This window comes from Taudactylus pleione, unplaced genomic scaffold (genome assembly GCF_031769625.1).
Source record: "Taudactylus pleione unplaced genomic scaffold, aTauple2 ptg000959l, whole genome shotgun sequence".
NCBI lineage: Eukaryota > Metazoa > Chordata > Amphibia > Anura > Myobatrachidae > Taudactylus > Taudactylus pleione.
In genome coordinates this window covers 3127078-3141858 of record NW_028285360.1, presented here as the reverse complement: position 1 = coordinate 3141858, position 14781 = coordinate 3127078, and positions in this window count along the sequence as shown.

Genomic DNA, 14781 nt, shown 5'->3' with positions numbered 1-14781 from the left:
GGTTGACGTATTGCGCAACGGAATCGCTTCCGGTTACCTGGTAGCGTAATCCATTATGACCAGAATATACTGGTGTCCCCTGGCAGACTTCATTAAGGGTCCAACCAAATCCATCGCTATTCTTTCAAACGGCACCTCTATAATAGGCAATGGAACTAGTGGACCCTTAAAAATGTGGCCTGGGAGCATGATACTGACACTCAGGGCAGGATGCGCAAAAGTCAGACACCTCTTTATGAAGCCCGGGCCAGAAAAACCTCTGCATTATTCGCTCAGTGGTTTTCTCTACCCCTAGATGGCCTGCCGTTATATGACCATGGGCCAGATCCAACACTGTTCTTCTGTAGGCTTTGGGAACTATTAGTTGTTCCACAATATCTTCCCTCTTCTTAGTCACCTGATATAACAAATCCTGACACATTGCCATGTGGGGATAGGACAAAGGACTATCAGGGTCTACGGGTTTACCATCAACTACTTTTACATTCTCCCTGGCTTTTACCAAAGTAGGGTCATTCAACTGCTCCACGGCAAAGACCTCTCTTCTGACCTCTAAATCAGGCAGACGATCACCTGGCCCAACAACACTTCCCACCTCAATGGGAGGCACATCAGTTGGCGGGCCACCGTCACGTTCCGCATTCTCTAGTTCGCCAACCGTAGTAGAAAAAGGGAATAACTCTGCCTCAGAAGAAACTCCCTCCTCCACTACATCGACTACCTTCTCAAATGGATCGGGGTTGTTCACCTCTGGAACAAAACGGCTTTCCCACAACTTCCAGAAGTGAGCAAAGTCTCTCCCCAATATTGCATCGTACACCAGACCATGCACCAAACCCACAGAAACTATAGCAGAGCCACATGGTGTCTCGATGTTCACCTCGGCCGTAACATAATATCGAGTATCCCCATGTATGCAGGTCACACCAACAGTTTTCCCTGTATGCCTCAAGGGGTTCACCAGCTCAGCTTTTATTAGTGTCAACAAGCTACCAGAGTCTAACAGTGCCTCTACTCGGTTGCCATCTACAGTGAGTACACACATGTGCTTATCAGTCTCAGCCTGCCGGTCAGCCGTACAGGCTGTCTGTGCAAAGAAAGATCCCCTGCAGTAGACATGAGCAGTATCACATTGCATAGGTTCAGTTGTAAGTGAACAATTAGCGGCAATATGGCCGAAGCCACCACATCGGAAACACTGAGTCATATTAATGTCTAGTCGTTTACGGGGCAAGAACCTTCTTGGCCTGGCAGGCCTGTCTCCAGGTTCTACACCCTCAGTCTTAGGTACACTCCACCGCCCAGCACCCTTCTCCCCTGGAACAGTCTTACCAGTGTCTGTGGGAGTTCGCCGGTGCGCCATCGGGGCTCGGTGGGGCATACTCATCAGCTTCTCAGCCGCCACGTACCTCTCCACCAGCTCGACCAACTGGTCCGCGGACTTAGGGTCTGCATGGCTCACCCACTTGCGCAGAGTCACAGGTAATGATCGCAGGTACCGGTCCATCACTACCCTTTCCACGATCTGTGGTCCCGTCAGCGTCTCGGGCTGTAGCCATTTTGAGGACAGATGGAGGTCATGCATCTGTGAACGTGGAGGCTTGTCCCTATGGAACTCCCAGCGGTGGACCCGTTGGGCACGAACAAAGGTGGTGACTCCCAAGCGAGTTAGGATCTCCTGTTTTAGTTTTTTATAGTCCTTGGCATCAGCCAGGCATAAGTCGAAATATGCTTTTTGTGGCTCCCCAGACAAAAAAGGTGCCACCAGACTTGCCCACTGCTCCTTGGGCCAACTCTCCCTTTCGGCCGTTCTTTCAAATGCGGCGAGATAGGCCTCCACATCATCGCCCAAAGTCATCTTTTGAAGGAAGTGACTGGCTCGTACGGAGTGAGTGGGGGTGGGAGGACCAGTAGCAACATCTCTGGGCCGGGCGACCAGGTGCTGTAGCACCTCTTTTATGGCCTGGCAGGTTTCCTCGATGGCGACCTGTTGTTGCCTCTGGGCTGTCTCCAAGGCCAACAGTTGCACTCTGGTGGATTCCTGCTGAGCCCAGGTAGATTCCTGCTGAAGTTTGTTCATCTCCTGCTGAGCTCTGGTAGATTCCTGCTGAGCTGCTATAGCTTGGAGCAAGGCTGATGCCTCCTCTATGGGACTCCAAGGACACAGTGTTATTTCCACACTCACAAACTGGGTGTCTGTCCCTTTAATTTTTAAACAGAAAGTTTTCCTCTTGCTGCAACTTCAGTGTGTGTGGTTGCCCGCATTCTCCACCATATTGTGACACAGTTAGGTTAGGGGGTCCCTCTCCTGGGTAGAGGACTCCTTCCTTTCACACACAGCAGCTGGAAAACAGTACGCCAGACTGGATGCAAGTACAAGCTGGTCGGCGCCAGTCTTTATTGTACAATGTCAGAAACAAACATAAAGAAAACATAAACATAAATCCTAGCCCTGTCGGGGCACTAACTTCACAGGTAGTTCCCTCACTACCAGAACCTGGCAGGGCCTAATGCCCTCACCAGCAACAAGGGCACAGCACAACACTTACAGTTAGGTTTTCAAGTGTCTCTGAGCAAACTCCCTGTCTGCTCTCCCAGGTGAGACAATCAGCCCTCAACACACTAGGCTTATATTGGCCACTCTCAGGTGGAAACCCTAACAAGCCTGTTACCAGGGTAAGAGAACCAAAACCTGGAGTGGCCATGGGCGGAGCCCTCCCTCTCCTCTCACCCACAACCCCCAGGTCCCAAACCGGCTTTTCAAAAAGCCGAGACTCAAGCCTGCTACACTGCAGACTTTCTCCTGGAGGTTTAAAACACATAAGACAGGAATCTGGGACAAATGTACCTGCCACAGACCACTTTACCAATGATCCTATCACACTATATATGTGTATAAAATTATAAATATACATATATTTATAGACACACATACACTCAGCGGACACTTTATTAGATATGCCTGTACACCTGCTTGTTAATGTAAATATCTAGTAATACAATTATGTGACAGCAATTCAATGCATAAAAGCATGATCAAAGGTCAGTTGTTGCTCAGACCAGACACCGGTATGTGTAAGAATTGTGATCTCAGTGACTTTAACCGTAGAATGATTGTTGGTGTTAGACCTGGTAGTTTGACTCCCAGAAATTGCTGAGCTCCTGGAATTACCATGCACAATAGTCTCCAGAGTTTACAGTGGCTGGTGCTCTAAGCACAAAACATGCAGAGAGCAGCAGTTCTGGGTGAAAATGCCTTGTTAATGAGAGTATCAGTGGAGAATGTCCAGACTTGGTCAATGTGACAAGAAACTGACAGTAAACTGAAATTACTGTGCTTTCACAATGGTTTGCAGAATGTCATCTTTGAAAAAAGAGCATGCCGAACCTTGAAGTGAATGTGCTACTGCACAGAGACCACACATATTTCCACCCCTGTCAGCTAAGAATATGAAACTGAGGCTACAGTGGTTACAGGATTACCAAAAGTGGACTTTTGAAAACTGCTAAAGTCTCCTGGTCTGATGAATCTTGATTACTACTGTAACATGCAGATGATAGGGTCAGAAGTTGGCATAAACAACATGAATCTAATGGGTCCATCCTGTTTGTCTCATTGGTTCAGTCTGTGGTGCAGTTGGGTTAGGTGTGATATGTTGACATTGATCATGACATTATTCATGCAGACACTAATGAAATGTCGGTATAATAGAATGCGGACATATGGTCCCTGGTGGCCCAGTGGTCACTTACCTGGTGGCTTCTCCTGCGTCTTCTGTGTCCCGGCAGTCATGTGACCATCTGATGTTCCAGTGTCATGGTAAGTACAGTCCCCCTAATCCCTACCCCTCCCTCTAGTGTCTAATCCCCCCTCCCACATAGCCTAATCCTAACCTCCCTCTAGTGCCTAATCCTAACACTCACATCCCACTGCCTAACCCTATATTATATGTCAACATTCTGAGAATGTCAACGTGTTGCCTGTCGACATTTTAACAATCTCATCTGCCAGAGTGGGGGAGTGAAAACTCCGCCCTCCGGCGATCCCTGACAGAGGCCACAGCGCATCAGCCTAGTGCTGATGCGCTGTCTCGCCTCACGGCCTGCTCTACTGGGCATGCTCGAGATCTCGCAGCATCGCAAGATCTCACGTGCAGCTTGGAGCCCGGCAGCTGCCGCAGCTAGGGACAGTGCTGTCCCTGCTGTGGTGGGGCAACAAGACTGACGGAACAGTCAGTGCCACTGACCGTTGATACATTGCCTAGCATATCGGCGTGCTATCTTGTAGTGCTCCTGCCATTTACCACACATCTCCTCATTAATACATGAGGTAAAAGTGGTATCAGCAGCACATAACGTGCACTGATACCACTAATCCCCCTAACGCACTTTTCTACATCTCCCCCAAGTCACAAAGCACATGACATCTTAAGGTGTTGCGATAAACTCAGTGGCCTCCACAGTCACAAGGTTTCAGTCCATAAGATAACCTTTGTAATGTGGTAGAACCAGAGGATGAATGTGCATCTGATAAATCTGCATCATCTTGTCAACATGCAGCAACATTTTTAAGGAGTGTTTCCAGTACCTTGTTGAATGCACATCACAAAGAATTCAGGCTGTTCTGGTGCAAGCCAGTTCCTAATTTGAACTCAAAATATGCCTAGTAAATGGTCACTGAGGGTATAGTCCCTCCTGCTGTGTGAGCTGAGAGAAGAGAGGCCCTGATTCAGAGCCGGTCGCTTTGACAGAGCGCTCGCTCTGAATCAGGGTCGGGCTATTATTTTTTTAGAACGGCCTCCTGGCCGCTCACATAGCTGTGGGTGACCACCCACAGCTATAGTGAGCAGCCAGGGAGATGGTCGCGATGGTAAAGACCATCGCGACCATCGGGCTTGCGACGAGACCCTTGTGGTAGGGTCTCGTTGCCAGAAGCCCCAGAGAGATTTCGGCTCTAACAGAGCCGAAATCTCTCCCACTGACATCACTCGTGATGTCAGTGGGGCCGGCCCCAAACGGAGGCGTTCACATGGGAACGCCTCCGTTTGGGCAGCCACTCCCCCGGCCCGCCCCCAACAAAGGGGGCGTACTGTCACTCAACATCGACAGCACGCCCCCTTCGGTACAAGACCCGGAACGACGGATTGCCCATTGCTATCCGGGTCTCGCGCATGCACACGACGGAGCCGGCTCCGATATACGAGGTTTTGCAAAATCCTTGGCCACTCCCCCCTCCATTTTGTGAGAGACGATGCATCGGTATCGTTTGTACATTCATACACCATTTGTCCAAATCATATAGCGAATTTCAAGGGAAGAATCTCAAGGGAAATCGTACAACACATCTTAACGTTAGGAAATTGCACCGTGTATGGCCGGCTTAAGGTAGAAAATAAAATCACAGAAATCCTTTATTACTTTACATAAAACCATTTTATTGCTGTTGAGGTTATTGTGTATATATCATGTCCATTCGTTTAGGATTCAAACCTTTATTTCTCCTACTTTAAGCAAAAGTGTGAAAGAATCTCTCAGTCAACTACATATTATTGTGATCACAAAACAGTATTGTTAATATCTTGGTAGACAGCTCTGTTGTATTTTTAGGGCTCCTGTGTGGAGCGTAGACAAAACCATCCACTCTGTCCTCGACCAAGTGTAATGGTACATACACACGGTCAGATTTTTTGTCAGATTCGAACAATAACTTATTTAAAAATTGTTCACATCTGAAAGAAAATCTGACGGGAGCTTGCAACGATGAACAATGCGCGTTCCCACTTGTCAGATAACGATATCTGACATCTGATGTGTTTGCAGTCAGATTTGGACGATTCCATTCATTTTAATACAGTCTAAAATCGTCAAATCGCTGGTAAAATCGTTCAATCGTTCATCTGACATATCTGACCGTATGGTGCATACACATGGAACGATTTTACCAACGATTTGAACGATTTCAGGCAGTATTAAAATTAATGGAATTGTCCAAATCTGACTGCAAACACATCAGATGTCAGATATTGTTATCTGACAAACGGGAATGCGCATCGTTCATCGTTGCAGCCACACATGTCAGATTTTCTTTCAGATATGAACGATTTTTACAATCGTTATCGTTCAGATCTGACAGAAAATCTGACCGTGTGTATGCACCATAAGACGTGAAAGCCTCCCTGTTGCATTGTATACTATTTCTTTGTATTTGTCAATCCTGAAGGCAACATCAAAATTTATGTAAAATTAAGTGAACGTTGGAAAGTGTGTGTGTGTGTGTACAGGTTCATTCAGTTATGTTGTTTTCTAGATTCTCAGATATAAATAATACATAAACTATAAAATACATTTTATAGACTTTAAAAATAAATCATGTTGTATGTGTAAAATTAACACTTTTTTTTTCAGTTGAGCCCTTATTAAGATGTCAGAAAATTACCACATAAATAACTGTAGAATATGTGCAGATGCACAGAGCATTTCATTTTTCACAAGTTTGCCTATTTTTCCCAGTCACACATATTCTAAGGGAATGCAGTCAGAATGGCAACAGTCGAAATGCTGATTGCCGGCTTCTCGACTGTTTAATCCCGGTAGTGGTCTAATGACAGGCGTCGAAATCCCGATGCCTGTCATTTTACCTATGCCGGGAGCCCGACGCCCAGCATATCGAACGGAGGTAAGCCAGGCGGTGGGCGTGGATAGCGGTGAGGGGGGAGGGTTAGGTTAGGAGCTCCCGGGGGGGGGACTTAGGGTGGGCTAGGGAAAGAAGGGGTTAGGGTTAGGCACCCCCCAGGGAGAGGTTAGGGTTAAGCACGCCCCCAGGGAGACTTAGGTTTAGGCTGCAGGAACAGGGGGGTTATTTTTAGGCACTAGGGGGGAGGGGGAGGTTAGGGTTAGGCACCCCTAAGTTAGGGTTAGGGGTGGGGGAGAAGATTAGGGTTAGATAGTCTACTTACCGATCAGGATTTGGATGCCTGCCGGTCTTCTGCTGTCGGGATTTGAACCGCCAGGCATCCGTCCGGTGGTCACTCATACCGAATCTGCATGCCTCTTTAATGTAGAGTAGTGACCCATGCTTTCTCTGTGAACATTTCTGTGAATGATAACACAGTAATGCACATTCTGACAAAGTTACAACATCACCCCAAAGACTACTACCAGCTTAGAATCACCATAATGTCAACTTTTGTTTCATGTGTACTATTTCCACATATTTTTATTACATTGAAACTTGTGTGTATAAAATTGCAGTTAACCTCACCAACAGGTGTAAATGGTGTCCTACTGATAGTATAGGTTTCATTCTCACCACCTGAAGGATGCATTAAATTACAGTCCTTTCTGGAGAAAGGAGTTTCTGCAACACCCTTTCACCGTGGAATGCCCCCATAAATATGCTCTCTCCAGCCCCATCGGTTCATTCCATCTATTCCAACACAAAATATAGTTTTTATATATTTGGCTAAATAGGACACAAGCCAGCCAAGCCCACAGCAACAAAAAAATGAACATCATTTTTGCTTTCTTGACCAACTAATTGATTCATGCACAAATTGTAAATCCCATGAAGATTGAAAGAACTTTTTATAATGCATGTAGGGAAGATGCAAGTTAGTCCAAAATGCCAGAACAGAAATACTACTGTAGCATTTCAGTATCGATGCCCAAGCCATTCATCAGTCAGGTCAACCTGGCTGTAAGTAACCCAATGAATGAGCTGCTCTCTAATTTGCTACCAGGCTGCCACTGCACTGCTGCGATACAGCTTACTCTCGTTAGTGAGACTAGTTTTGCTGCTAATTAGTGTGCAAGGAAGTTTATTTCAGGGATCTAATGTGGGGGAAAAAAATTAGCTGCTACACGATGGTGATTGTGATGGGGGGGTTGTTTTTACAGAGTTGGGATGGAAAAATGTGTTGCTACCTGCTAGAGGTAAAAAAAAATAAGAGAGAAAAATAAGTTTAAGTTAGCAAAAACTGAAAGACTGGAAGAAGATCTTATGGCCTGATGCCGAGCCGTAACTAGGGTGGTGCGGCCGGGGGCACCGCACAGAGCACAACAGTCCTGAGGACGGGACCAGCCATCCACCACAATTTCTAAACAAAGGGGCATGTCACTCATGCACCCTTGTCTAGGCCTCCCTCCTGACCCTCCTGTCTCTTGTGACGGGGGAGTGCTCCCACAGTTCCTAAGGTGAGGAGAAACAATATGTCACAATGTGCTGAACCCATTCGAATGAGATGCCAAGTGAAGTTGAAAGTTTGCTTAAAGGTAACCTTCTGTCATTTTGCAACATCTGCGCAGCTTTGGCAATGTTGACATCTGTAACCGTGGTGGATGGTCTCCCAGAATGCGCTTAGTCAGTCATTCACGTATTACCCTCTTTGAAGTGCTTCCACCACCGAAATACTGCAGCACAGCTAATTGTCTCTGCACCGTATGCTTGCTGCAACATTTCATGAGTTTCATTTCCACTTTTTCCAAGTTTAACACAACATTCAATCACACATCTCTGACGTAACCTCAAAGACGCGTCTTCCTCATCCGCCATTACGAAATGTACATAGATCTTCCACTCACTGTGACCAAACAAAGAAGACTACGGCAGTCCAACTGCAGGTTCAGACACATCAATGTACGCAGTGCCAGATTAAGGTCCACATGGGCCTGGAGCTGAAATTTATGAAGGGCCTATTGTGTGTCACCGCAGGGGAGTTTGATAAGTGCTGTGGTGATGTGATTAGTGATGTGGGGGCAGGGGCGTATCTATAATGGGTGCAGAGTGTGCAAGGCACACCCTGCTCCCATAGGTAATTATACTTACCTCTCTGCCGATTCCCGAAGTGCTGCTCCGCAGCGCCAGACCGGCGCTGTAGAGCAGCACACACACTGGGAAAATGAGTGACGGCCATTTTCCCAGTGATCTGCACATGCACAGAAAAGATGTCCCCGGGAAAGTAGGCGCGGGCACCATTTTCCCGGAGACTCATACATGTGCTGTAGATTCTGGCATGAAGCCAGGATCTACAGCGCTCAGTGCCGCTGAGCCGCGTCAGAGAGGATGTGGCCCAAACAGAGGCTGCACATGGGCCCCCTCCTCTCTTAAAATGCCCCTGTGTGGGGGCATGCCTAGTGTGTGGGTGTGGTCTACACAGAATGTGTGGCTATCACCATGGAGGGCACATGTGACATCTACCGTCAACCACTTTATAGTGGAGCTATTGCAAGAAAATAAATTGCGCCTGTAGCAAGGTAACAACCTGGTAGATTTGTGGTTCTTACCTTGTTACAGACGCAGTCAAAATATTGGTGATGTAGTGGTCCATAAAAATATCTCCTCCCGGAAGGGGTTGTAGAATACAAACTGTCTATCATGCAGTACCAGTTATGTAATCTATTTTATTAGTAGAGGGAGAGAGAGAATATATATATATATATATATATATATATATATATATCTCAGAGAGCATCACAGGGACTTCCATATAATATAGAGTGCAATACACTGCCATATATTACAGAGGGCATGCCATATAATACAGAAAACATTGCGGTGAGTGCTGTATAACACAGAGAGCATCGCAGTGAGTGCCATATAATAGAGAGAGCATTGCAGTGAGTGCCGTATAATACAGAAAGCATCGCAGTGAGTGCCGTATAACACAGAGAGCATCGCAGTGAGTGCCGATTAACACAGAGAGCATCGCAGTGAGTGCCATATAATAGAGAGAGCATTGCAGTGAGTGCCGTATAATACAGAAAGCATCGCAGTGAGTGCCGTATAATACAGAAAGCATCGCAGTGAGTGCCGTATAATACAGAAAGCATCGCAGTGAGTGCCATATAACACAGAGAGCATCGCAGTGAGTGCCGTATAACACAGAGAGCACGGCAGTGAGTGCCGTATAATACAGAAAACATTGCAGTGAGTGACGTATAATAGAGAGAGCATCGCAGTGAGTGCCATATAACACAGAGAGCATCGCAGTGAGTGCCATATAATAGAGAGAGCATCGCAGTGAGTGCCATATAATAGAGAGAGCATCGCAGTGAGTGCCATATAACACAGAGAGCATCGCAGTGAGTGCCATATAACACAGAGAGCATCACAGTGAGTGCCATATAATAGAGAGCATTGCAGTGAGTGCCGTATAATACAGAAAGCATCGCAGTGAGTGTCGTATAATACAGAAAACATCGCAGTGAGTGACGTATAATAGAGAGAGCATCGCAGTGAGTGCCATATAACACAGAGAGCATCGCAGTGAGTGCCATATAATAGAGAGAGCATCGCAGTGAGTGCCATATAATAGAGAGAGCATCGCAGTGAGTGCCATATAATAGAGAGAGCATCGCAGTGAGTGCCATATAACACAGAGAGCATCGCAGTGAGTGCCATATAACACAGAGAGCATCGCAGTGAGTGCCATATAACAGAGAGAGCATCGCAGTGAGTGCCATATAACAGAGAGAGCATCGCAGTGAGTGCCATATAACAGAGAGAGCATCGCAGTGAGTGCCATATAACACAGAGAGCATCGCAGTGAGTTCCGTATAACACAGAGAGCACGACAGTGAGTGCCGTATAATACAGAAAACATCGCAGTGAGTGACGTATAATAGAGAGAGCATCTCAGTGAGTGCCGTATAACACAGAAACCATCGCAGTGAGTGACGTATAATACAGAAAGCATCGCAGTGAGTGACATATAATAGAGAGAGCATCGCAGTGTGTGCCATATAATACAGAGAGCATCGCAGTGAGTGCCGTATAATACAGAGCATCGCAGTGAGTGCCATATAATAGAGAGAGCATTAAGTGACTGCCATGTAAAGAGTAGTGAGTGCCATATAATACTGACCATCATATAGACCATCAGTGCCCACCATACAGTATAATACACTAAGCATCCAAGTGGCCACCATACACTACAAAGAACACTGCAAATAGTGCCATATAATACAGAGAACTCCAAAGACCACCACAAAATACAGGGGACATCACACCCACCGAATATGGCCCCTGAAATGGGATAAATTTGATAGCAAGCTGCTGGCAGAGGTATGGTGATCATGGTCAGACGGTATTGGGCAGCTGCAAGGAAGCAGCTGTGCAACACTGTTTATCAAATATATGTATACTGCAGTAGGCGTCTACAGGAAGCAGATGCCTCCTGACAACATGAGCAATCCGAGTGCAGTGTCTGTAGATGCTGCCTCGGATCCCCATCGCGACTATCTGTCTCGATGGCGGCAGCACTGGCCAGACTAAGTAAGCCCCAGCTTATTCAGGCTGGCAGCCTGTGAGGCCAGAAAATATGCGTCCACAGGCACAGACCCTGGCCTCGGTGCTCCCGGAAAATGGGTGATCCGTCTCCATTTCCGGCAACGGTGCCCAGGCATGCCCACGCTCCATCCACCCAAACACCACAGCATGTCAATCATGCTGCGGCTTGGAGAATCTGAGAGTGATATTGCAGAATCTGTTCTGCACACGCACAGTTTTCCAGTAATTGAAAAACTGTGTGGTATCCCTCATCTGCGTCTGACCATCAATCAGGCCCTATATCTATAATACAGCACAGCCCTGCGCCCTCCTACCTCCCCCATCATTCACTCCCAACTCCCCCCATACTGTGTGAACCGCAGCCAGCGTGCCATCATGGGCACACTGAGACTGCGGCTGTAGTGGGAGGCCAACATAGCTGCAGTCCTCTCTCTCTCTCTCCCCCTCTCCCTCTCGATATAGAACTGGCACTCCTGACTATATAACAAAGCTGCTTGGGTGCCCTCAGTGATGCATAGAAAAAGTAGAAAGAACTGCGGCACTCAGAGTGTGATGCACAAGACGATCTATATTAGCATAGAAACCAACGTTTTCAGAGCCTCCAGGCTCTTTTTTTCTAGGTTCACAAAGTATACATATAATATATACACACACTATATACATACATATATATATATCATAGGAAACACGGACAGCACTCCTAGAGACTCAATAAAAAATCCACAACGAAGCAACTGTGCTGAAGGTCAGCACAGTTGCTTCGTTGTGGATTTTTTATTGAGTCTCTAGGAGTGCCGTCCGTGTTTCCTATTCTCTCTGTTTGGAAAGGCATCGGAGCATCACGTTTATTGACTGAGTGCGGTTCATGTTGGTTTCTATCTATCTATATCTATATCTATATATATATATATATATATATATATATATATACATATAAATACATACATACACACACTATATACATACACACACACACATACCGTATATACTCGAGTATAAGCCGAGTTTTTCAGCACAAAAAATGTGCTGAAAAAGTACCCCCTCGGCTTATACTGGAGTGAAGTGTAGCGCTGACCGGACGGAGTTCGGTCAGCGCTACACACTGCCAAACACACAGCCGCCGGAGCCGGCAGCTGTGTGTTTGCTGTAATCAGCAGCCGCTGAGAGTCTGTCAGACTCTCAGCGGCTGCTGCTGCTCCCACTGCGGGAGCCATCTTCCGGCTCCCGCAGTGGGTGATGGGAGACACGTCGTCATGACGACGTCTCTCCCATGCAAAGCGGCCGGAGGAGCGGACAGCGGCGGGACCAGGAGCGGGAGTTTCAGGTAAGTGTTTATTTTTTTATTATTCTTACCACGTCTCTCTCTACTAGGGGGGGGGGGGGGACTACAGGGGGCACTACCAGGGGGCGATTACTACAGGGGGCACTACCAGGGGGCGATTACTACAGGGGGCATTATCAGGGGGCGATTACTACAGGGGCACTACCAGGGGGCGATTACTACAGGGGGCATTATCAGGGGGCGATTACTACAGGGGGCACTAAAAGGGGGGATTACCACTGGGGGAACTACCAGGGGGGATTACTACAGGGGGCACTACCGTGGGGGAACTACCAGGGGAGGATTACTACAGGGGCACTACCAGTGGGGGATTACTACTGGGGGCACTAAAAGGGGGGATTACCACTGGGGGTACTACCAGGGGGGGATTACTACTGGAGCCACTGAAAGGGGGGATTACCACTGGGGGCACTACCAGGAGGGATTACTACTGGGGGCACAACCAGGGGGAATTACTACTGGGGGCACTACCAGCTGCTGCCATTTCCCACACTAGGCTTATACTCGAGTCAATAAGTTTTCCCAGTTTTTTGGGGTAAAAGTAGGTACCTCGGTTTATATTCGGGGCGGCTTATACTCGAGTATATACGGTACTTCATAGTTGCTGACTTTCTGGCTGCTCCTTCCGGGAGAGAGCAGCCAGATTGGCAGGGCAGCGGGGGGCGTGGCTGAAAAAGGGGGTGTGTCTGGACGGGTGCCTGACGTTTGTAAGCGTCACGGGGGCGGGATCACGCGATCGTGTAATTTTGGCCCCTCCCCCGCTACACAATTCCAATAATACAGGCATTGTGAGGCAGGGGACGGGGCCAAAATGACGCGAATCGCATCACTGACTGCCCTCGCAGCGGGGGTTAAGAGTAAATTGCGGGGGATGTCGGGGGGATCGGCGGCCGTCGGGAGGCTTGCCTTTCTCTCCGGGGGGCGGGAGCTGCAACCGATTATCTGGAGGCTCCCACCCAAATCGGGAGGGTAGGCAACCCCGACATACTTACATACACACATGTATAAACACATACATACACACACTATATACATACATACTGTATATATACACATACATGTACACACACTATATACAAACACACACTATATATATATATATATATATATATATATATACTATATACATACATACACATACATGCACACATATACACATACAGTAGATAAACACATACACACTATATATCCATATATATATATATATATATATATATATACACACACACACTATATACATACACACACATAGATAAACACATACATAGGTGGCAGGCATTACACTGACCTGGTTATGCATGCTGTTTTTCAGCTGGTGACAGTTGCCTTCCCTCCTATGCAAGGCAGCTCAGCCTCATAATTTCCAGGGCCAGCTGTATCAGCCCAGTTGCAGAGGAAGGCGGGGGAGCTTTAGATGACCCGGGGAGTCGGGACCCGAGCTTCTGGTCACCTGGGGGACACAACTATGGTGGGCGTCGGGCGACCCAGGCCGGGTTGTTTAAGCAGGATCTGGGGCGGAGCTTCGGGAGCATGGGGGCAGAGGGTTGAACTGTACAGAGAGGATATTTGGAAAGCCAGGGGCGGCGCTTGTCTCTCTGGGGGCGTGGCTTTGGATGGCAGAGGGGGGGGATGGAGTGAATGGTCCGGGATTCTTATCCTAGTTCACTGTCTGCAATACAGACAGTCATGTTGTCAGGATTCAGTGCAGTGCAGACAGTGTTTACAGGGATTTTTATTTTCCCTATCAGTACTGTCTGCAGTGGATCCTGTGGGCCTATTTCCATGTTTGGCTTGGAGCTGCAGCTGCACCCGCCCCATTATTAATCCGGTCCTGAATGTACGGGACAAAAAAAACAGATGCAGTCTCATTACTTTTCAATCAACCCTCGTTGTTGACAAAACAATATGAAGCTTGATCTATTCAGACTGTGAAATAAAATAAAAACTAAAAGAAAATCATTTAAACAATACAACTTTAATATAGCGTACACACTTATGTGATCCAGCTGCTGACCGACCGTACCACAGACCAAGCAGCCGATTTGGTGAGCATCCGCACTTTACCAGTCTGCCGCTCAATATGTCTGGCCAGACATCACAACTAGGCGGGCATTTAAATTTTCCCACCAGTCGCGAAGTAAGTTGCTGGGTC